Source organism: Chrysochloris asiatica, unplaced genomic scaffold (assembly GCF_000296735.1).
Source record: "Chrysochloris asiatica unplaced genomic scaffold, ChrAsi1.0 scaffold00018, whole genome shotgun sequence".
Taxonomy (NCBI): Eukaryota; Metazoa; Chordata; class Mammalia; order Afrosoricida; family Chrysochloridae; genus Chrysochloris; species Chrysochloris asiatica.
Window position 1 is genome coordinate 27,864,528 of NW_006408536.1, and position 8,791 is coordinate 27,873,318.

Here is an 8,791-nt window from a genome sequence, read left to right on the forward strand (position 1 = left end):
CCTAGTTGTCTGTTTCTTTCATGTCATCCTTTGTCTATTCAGGGCTCAGTGTCTCCAGTGATCTTTGCCTGACTTCAACGTCCCATCCCTGCCTAGACCGATTTTAACTCTTTCTATCTTCTATCCTCCACAAACTCCAAGCCTTGCCTCTCTTTGTCTTCCAAAGCAACAGGGAATTTTGTACCTTTTTATATGACCTCCTCCTCCAGGGGACTTTCTGTCACCACTCTCCAGATGACATCAATGTTTACTCTGTCGTTTCCCCCTTTTATAGTTTTCCTCCCGTTCCCTTACCCCTTGCCATGGGCCAGTCTCAGTCTCAAGGCACGGTCCTTAACTGCATGTTAAAAAAACTTTTTCAAGGGCTTCTTGGGAGATTATGATGACCCCATGACTCCCAGTAGGCTACAAACTCTTTGTCAAATTAAATGGTCCTCCTTTCAAGTTAACTGGCCAGACTCCAGGACCCTGGACCTCTGCCATGTCATTGCTGTATATGAAGTTATCATTGGAAAACCAAGCCCTCTAGGCCAATTTCCCTACATAGATTCTTGGCTCCAAGTCGCTAAGACTCTCCCTCCCTGGGTCCGCTAATGTGCCCTCAGGAATGAACAGTCTCATAAGCTTGTCACTCTTGATGTGTGGTGCCAGATGGTGCTGCCCGTCATGACTCCCCGAACTCCCCCCACCGCCACAGTCCTCCAAGACCCAGGGGACTCTGCCATTGATACCTCCATGCCCCCTCCTTATAGCCACTCACCTAACCCTCCTGCTCCCCTTCCAGCCTGTTTTTCCTGCTTGGGTCTCAGATCCTATTCACCATTCCCCCACCCCCACCCCTCACACATCACTTGCACTCACACCAGGCCTCTGAAACACACCCCCTCTTGCCACTCCAAAACCGCCCCTTCCTGGTTTACATCCCTTCTCTTCCCCCAAGTTGTATAACTGAAAGGGACAGAATGCCAGCTTTACTGAAAAGCCCCAGGCCCTTACCAACCCTTACAAGGGAACATTGAGATGTACCACCTGCCCTGCTTCAGCCACAAACCGGGAGCTGGCTGATCTACGCACAGCTAAAGCATGAGGATGTCTGCCGTGGTTTAGACTGCAGGTTGTGGGAAAGGGAGAAATCTGTGTAATCTGTATACCCACACCACCAAAGTGGGCCAAACAATATCCACACTACTCTTCTATTGTTGTTGCTGTTAAGTGCCATCAAGTCGATTCCAACTCATAGCGACCCTGTATAGGGTTTCCAAGGAGCAGCTGGTGAGCTTGAACCACCAACCTTGCGGTTAAACTCTTCTATAGTTACTATAAATGTGAGGGCACCCTCCTAGGTAACTGAATCTATAACCAATGGAACTGGGGTGACCCTAACCCTTCTTACGCGCCGACAGACCCAGATGCAAAATGCCATATATCAAAATAGATTAACCCTAAACTACTTATTGGCTGTGGAAGGAGGAGGGGTATGTGAAAAGTTTAATTTTGCTAAGTTCTGCGTACAAATAGATGACCAGGATCTGGCAGTAGAAGACCTTGTAAAAATGCAGAAAGTTATAAAAGCCATGCAGAGGAAAAATGAATACAGATGAGTATTAGGTGAAAATAGTTTTTAAGCAGGTTTGTGTGAGAATATACAAAGAGATGAATGTTTCTGTTGTTTTTTTTTTAAATATAGCTTTTGATTGTAACATTGTCTTATTACAATTCCTACAACACCAGCAGCTGCCATTAAGGAAAATATAACTTGACCCAGTGAACCTTCCTGGCCCTATGCAGCCACTGAGGAAAGCAGTTTAGAAGTGATTTCTCTATACAACACCCTTCAAGGGACCCATTTTGATAGAGGGCTACACAGAACAGAGACAAGTCAATATCCCCTCTGCAGATGCCCATAAAATTGAGCACGGAAGGGCAAGCCACAGGATATTACTAGGCACATACTTCTTTCTCTATCTTGGACTTGTTAAATGGAAAAAATTCAAATTCTTCTTATTGAGATGTTATTGTTCAGTGCTGTTGGGTAGCTTCTGACTCATGGTGACCCTGTGTAGGTTTCCCAAGGGTGACTGGTGGGCTTGAACCCCTTGACCTTGCAGTTCGGACCGACTTGGTGGTCCAGCACACTGACCCACAGTGCCACAGCGCACTGACCCACAGTGCCACAGCAGGATGACTCAACCAAAATAACAAATTTAATAACCACTATTTTGCTACCCATCATCCTGTTTGGGCAGCTATTCAGGCTCTGTTGACAATGCTCCTGAGCAGCAACTAAAAAGGCTAGTCTGAGATCAGGCATGGGATGAAACAGCACACATCCAAAAGAAGAAGAAGAAAAAAAAAGCTGAACAGGACCCTTGCCCCATTCAAGGCAATTCCTCTAGCTAACACAAATTGAAATCTAAATGGACCTGCCACAACTAGAGCACTATAAAAGGTACATTCTCACAGGTCTGAAAAAGGGAGTTCTTAAACAAAAGAACTTGAACATGGTATGGGCAGTTCAGCAGAAGCCAACTGAGGACCTCTCTGAATTCTTTAAATGAATTTATCAGACTTACTGTAAGTACACAGATTTTGATCCTAAGAACTCAGCAAATACCCAAATGGTATTTGCTGACATGAATCCATCCCAGCTGGTGACCATCACCTTTGAGGTATTTAACAGCTGAGAGTATGAGAAGTCTCAGGTTTCCCTAAAAGACCACTAGAGGTAAGCCTGTGGGACCCCAGGGAGGACCCCTAAAAGGAAAGAGAACCTTAAACAAGGACCCATGTACTTATTGCAAAAATCTGGACACTGGGAAAATAAATGCCCAAATCTCAGGGGAGGATCTGGCAGAAAAAGCCAACCCAACTCACCAGATGGTTGAACAAGCTTCATTGTCTACAGAAAACTAACGGTGTCAGGGGGTAAGGAGACCCAGCATGATTTGGCATCAACCTCTGCCACCCCTACTGCCCCACCCCCGGAACCTCAGCTAGAAATAACAATGGGGGACAGACTGTTATCATTCCGTTCAGTAATAGTGACTGAGATCTCAGGGAGGCCTGAGGACCAGTTCTTCCTGAAACCCCTAGACTGCTTCACTGGGAAAAACAAAAACTAAACAACTGTTTAGTCCCCTTACAGGGCCAGGACCTGCTTCAAAAGTTACATGTTGAAACAACTTCCTGAAACCAAAAGTCTGCAGATGGAGGTTCCTTATGAAAATGCCTGGCAATTACTGATTCAAACTCAGGAAACCAGTCACATTGGCCTGAGGAAATCGACAATCAGGTGTAAACACCTCGTGTGGACTAGTGGAACTCCGGGGAGAGCCAACAAGCATGCCCCATCGAGGTCTGATTAAAACCTGGAAATTGACCATCCCACCCCCTCCACCCCACACACAACCCAATATCTTCTCAGGAAAGAGGTGGAGAAATTCACTCTGGCCAGCTCGTCCCTGTCTCCATCAAGTTGTCTCTCTGCTACAAAAAAAGGGAAGCCTATGGCTCACAACAGGACGGATAGGTAATACCAGGTTATTTTACTGGACAATCTGAATATTACCCTGTGAATTATGGGGTTACTAAATCTGCCAGCCTCTTCCTTGATATGGCAATCGGAGGGCTGAACTATGATTGTATAGAAACCATTGACCAATTATTCTTCTGCCAATCTGACCTGTTTGACTATATCTGGTGGACTAGACATTATTCCTGAACAGAAGTGGTTACATGGAAAAAGGGACTCGGAAAGCAGGGTGTGGAATCTTACAAGACTGGGTAGAGACAATAACCCTCCTGCCGGGGATCTCAGCTCAAAGAGCTGAACTGATTGCACTGACGAGGGCACTAGAAATGTTGACAAGAAAAACGGAATGTGTACCCAGAGGACTTTAGTAGAATTGAGGCAGAAGGATTTGAGAGAGCGGTTAAAGGATGAAAAGTAGATGACAATGGAATTGTTCTGGTTCTGAAAAGTTAAAAGCTAAAAAGTGAATGGCTTTTTAATAGAATAGTTCAGATCCTGTGAAAACTAGCCCCTGCTGTTCTTAAATGAGCCCATGGAATGACCCACTATAGGAAAGAGGCCCTGACTCGGTTCATTAGACCCTGGCTCTAGGGCAAGAAATTTTCCAAAAAAAAATCATTCTGGATATTAGCTCTAACTGTTACCTGCCTCAAGAACAATCCCAAGACAGGCTGTCCTGCATCAATATCAAGGTAAATGACCCCCTGAAAATTAACAGGTTGATTTCATGCAAATGCCCCCAAGCAGGGGAATTAATTATTGCCGGGTTTGTTTTTATAGACACCTTTTCTGGTTGGGTAGAGGTTTTTCCCCACCAGAACTAAGAACTTCAGAAATAGCAAAAATTCTCTTGAAGGAGATTACGTCCAAGTTTGGACTTCCAGAGTGTCCAAAGTGACAACGGAGCAGCAAACACTTACAGATGAAATGGAAACTGCATTCAACATGGAGGTTCAAGAAAATAAACCATACTCTAAAGAGAAACAAATGACAAAACTGTCAGGAATTTAATCTACATTGGGACCAGGTGTTGCCTTAGCCCTGTTTGGAATTCAGGTAGCCCCCGAGAAGCAGACTTAAATTGAGCCCTTATAAAAGCTCTGGTTGCGTAGTGGTTAGGAATTGGGCTGCTAATCTCACGGTCAGCAGTTCGAAACTACCAACTGTTTCGCAGGAGAAAGATGAGGCGTTCTGCTCCCATAAAGATTTACAGCCTCAGAAACCCTGTACAGGGTCGCTATGGGTCGGAACCGACTCCACGGCACATAACAACAATAATAAAGTAATTGTTCCTCACTAATGAGCTCTCCAGCATCTCGAGCAGGAGCAGGAGTTTCAAGTCAACAAACTGATGAGCAGTTGAGACGAGAGAAGATCGACCTTGAAAATACATTGGAGCAAGAACAAGAAACACTAGTTAATCGTCTGTGGAAAAGGATGGATAAGCTTGAAGCTGAAAAGCGAATCCTGCAGGAGAAACTAGACCAGCCCGTCTCTGCTCCACCATCGCCCAGAGATATTGCCATGGAAATTGAATCACCGGAAAACATGATGCGCCACATCAGGTTCTTAAAAGAATGAAGTGGAGAGGCTGAAGAAGCAACTGAGAGCTCCTCGGTTACAGCATTCCGAGAAGATGGCGCAGTATCTGGAGGAAGAATGGCACATGAGGGAGGAGAACTTGAGGCTGCAGAGGGAGATGGAGAGAAGAAGAAAAGCCCTCTGTCGACAGCTCTCTGAGAGTGAATCCAGCTTAGAGATGGATGATGAGAGGTATTTTAACGAGATGTCTGCTCAAGGACTAAGACCTCGCACTGTGTCCTGCCCAATCTTTTCCACACCTTCTCCGAGTTCCAGCAGGCCTCTATCACCTGGTCTATCATATGCAAGTCACACAGTTGGTTTCACACCGCCAACATCGCTGACTAGAGCCAGAATGTCTTACTACAATTCCCCGGGCCTTCACGTGCAGCATATGGGAACCTCCCATGGCATCACAAGGCCATCGCTGCAGAGAAGCAGCAGTCCTAATAAATTCAAACGGCCCACGCAGCCTCCATCTCCCAACACACAGACCCCAGTTCAGCCACCTCCACCTCCGCCTCCGCCACCCATGCAGCCTGCAGTCCTCTCAGCAGCCACCTCGCAGTCCGCCCCTTCACAACATTCAATGCACCCTTCCTCCCAGCCTTAATGCATGTGCTTAGTCCAAATTTCAAGTTGGATTCCTAAAATGGAGCCATCTGCTCACGCCAAAGGCTTCCTTCCCCAGCATATTTGGATCTGACCTGTTTGCACTGAGTTTATCTAAGGCTTCACTATTCCTTGTGTTGTAAATGTCGGAAATGCAGCCAGTCTTGTGGATCAACGACACTAACCAGACGACTTTTCCCATCAGTGTTTGACTTGAATCTTACTTGTATGTTCATTCCCTGGCTGAAACACATGCTTTTCAGTATTAGATCATTCAGCAACAACAGTGTGCAATTCTTGCTCGGCCCCGGAACTTCATTTTCCTGGCTTTTCGGCTTGTAAAAGAAAAAGGGATTATCTTTTATATATATTTTCCCCCCATGAATTTGCAGAGAGTTACTGAGCTTTTATTAGCCCAACCCCATTATAATGGTGTTTATCAAACACACACCAACTCAGCACTACAGTTCCCACCTTTGAGGCATCTAGCTTTCACTGTAGAACGGAAACTTAGATGAATCAATGCCCGAGACATACGTACTCTTTAATAGCGCTTTCTACAGAAACAGTTTTTACAGGTTATTTTCAGTATATACTGACTTCCATGTTGAAACTCTTGTAAAACAACCTAAGTAATGGATCCCATGTTATTATATATGATGTTATACTTTTCTTTATCTATAACGGTACCTGAGCTGCCCCCTCTAACATGAGTTGGTAAATGTTTTTGCTCCCCCCGGATCCCACCCTGATTAGAATGTGCTATTTGATTTCTGCTGCCAAAGACAACATGATTGTAACAGAAACACCTATTTTCCTCTTCAGTTCTTTGTGTTCCCCGAAAACAGAGTTTGGACAAATATTTTAAAGGTGCAAAAAATATTAGAAACTACTATTTGAAATGAACATTATAGGAATATCTCAACATAATGGCCACAAAATACTATTCTTCCTTGACAGAGAAGAAAAGAGGAAAGTAGCACATTAGCATTGATGAATGCTTATTACATCCATTATAAAGCAAGTGCAGTGTACAAAGAAGTATATTCTGAATACATTATTTGCATTAATTTAGCACAAATAAATCATTTGGGTTCACTTTGAAGTGGAACACTCTGAGTCACTCTTTTCTTAATACTTGCAACATCTTTATTTTTATTTTTTCAGCAGTTACTGGTTTGTACTTTGGTAGTAGTGATTTTTACAAAACAAAACAAAAAAACAGTAAACCTTCCCAGGCAGCTTCCCTCAACCCTCTACCTGACCTCCGCCAAGATTTAAAGGTGAAGCGGTATGTGCAATACCTCCACCACACACTTTCTATTATTCGTAAAATTACCCTTCCCAAGTCTACTTTCTTCCCTACAAGTAACCTGATCCCTTCGAGCCTGGAGATCATGTTCTGCTTAGAACATGGAGACACGGATCTGAAAACCAGTTAAAAAAAAAAAAGTGGACTGGACCCTGGGAAGTCCTTCTAGCCACCCCATCAGCTGTCAAATTAGCCAGACTCAAAGCTTAGACACAATGGGACTCTCATAAGACTTTATTCCTTTCAACGGGATGAAAAAATTTGGGTCTATTTAGCTCAGAGTGTAATAAATATATCTGATTTGTTAGTTTCTTTCAGAGGGCATCCAGAAGTCCCGAACAGAATCTATTAAACTACTTATCCTCTCTCAGCCATGTAAATGACTAGAACAGGAGAACAATATAAAATGTTCAATGATTTAAGCTTATGTACAACTAGAGGGGGAAATGGTATAGCATGACTAACAGTCCCTATTTAAACTAGGTATCCGCTAAGTCCTTTCAGCCCAGTCTCACCCTGCCCCTGCTTCCCTCCCCCCACCCCCCACCTCACCTTATGGAAAGGTAATAAATAAACTTCTTACAAAAAAACTGTCAAGGTCAGAATGACCCAAGGACACCTGAACAAACAGGATAAAACTTAGCCCATCCATACAAACAAGATCAGGGTTTATTGGTAGGTTTACTCCCACTTACCTGATAAGGGTCTGCTGGAATTTTCCACCCCAGGTAACAAGACAAGTCTGTTTGTTTTAGTATCAAACCCTGTTCCCCTGCTCACTTCCGGATGAGAGTGATTTGGGCTTGAGCTGACACTCTGGCCGCCCCAGCCATAAACTTTGCTCTTTAAGATTTCCGAGTTCTTTCTGACTCGTGCGGCCGCAACAGCACTATCTGCTTTTGTGCTTCATAGTAAATCCTTTAACTTGCTCCAATGGGCATGTGCTGGATGAATTTAGAGCCACTTGAGTCGCCCAGCTCCCAGTACGCTTGGTGGGCACTCTCAGAGGCCTTTGGCTGAGTGCACAGAGGTGCCTGGGCAAAGCACCGGCCAGAGTGGCCCCCAGCGGGCAGGGAGAGACTCAAGAACAGCCAGGATTGACCCCTTCCAGTATGACCTGCACTCTTATATTTTCTTTCCATAGAACTTTACTCCATTACATAAAGCTTGTGATTCACTTCTCTATAATCAGGGCAATAATAAAGAAGGAAAATTTCCTTTTCCTGCTCCAGAAAAGTAATTGCACTAAAATGAAATACAGTTGAAGCAAACAATCAACATTACAATGATGGTGGTGGTGGTGTGATATGACGTCAGTTCTGACGACATTACATGAAATTTGTGATTTATCTCACTATAAGCATGTCAGTAATAAAAAAAAAAAGGAATATTTCTTTGTCCTGCTTCAGAAAAGTGATAGAAATAATGTGAACTTCAGCTGAAGTAAACAATAAAATATAAATACAACAATGACAGAAACATCACTGAGGGAAGCTTCTTAAATTGTATATGCATAAGAACCATCTAGGGAGCCTGTACAAATGCAGACTTGGATTCAATTGGTTAGGGGTAAGCCCAGACTCCACTGCATGGACATGTGACAAAGCTCAGTCTGTTGGGGGCCCATGCAGAGCCTGCCTGCCCTTTCTACCCTGTGGGAACCTGAAGCCATGAGGCTGTTGAAGTATCAAATGACAGTGAGGAAGGAGGGGCTGTGGCCTGGCTCATAGGCCATGCACTGCTGGATCAGCATG

At 44.2% G+C, this 8,791-nt stretch overlaps 1 pseudogene; it reads left to right on the forward strand.

Moving 5' to 3' along the window:
* Positions 1 to 4,831: 4,831 nt before the first annotated feature.
* Positions 4,832 to 5,726, forward strand: LOC102833473 (annotated as a pseudogene).
* Positions 5,727 to 8,791: the final 3,065 nt, after the last annotated feature.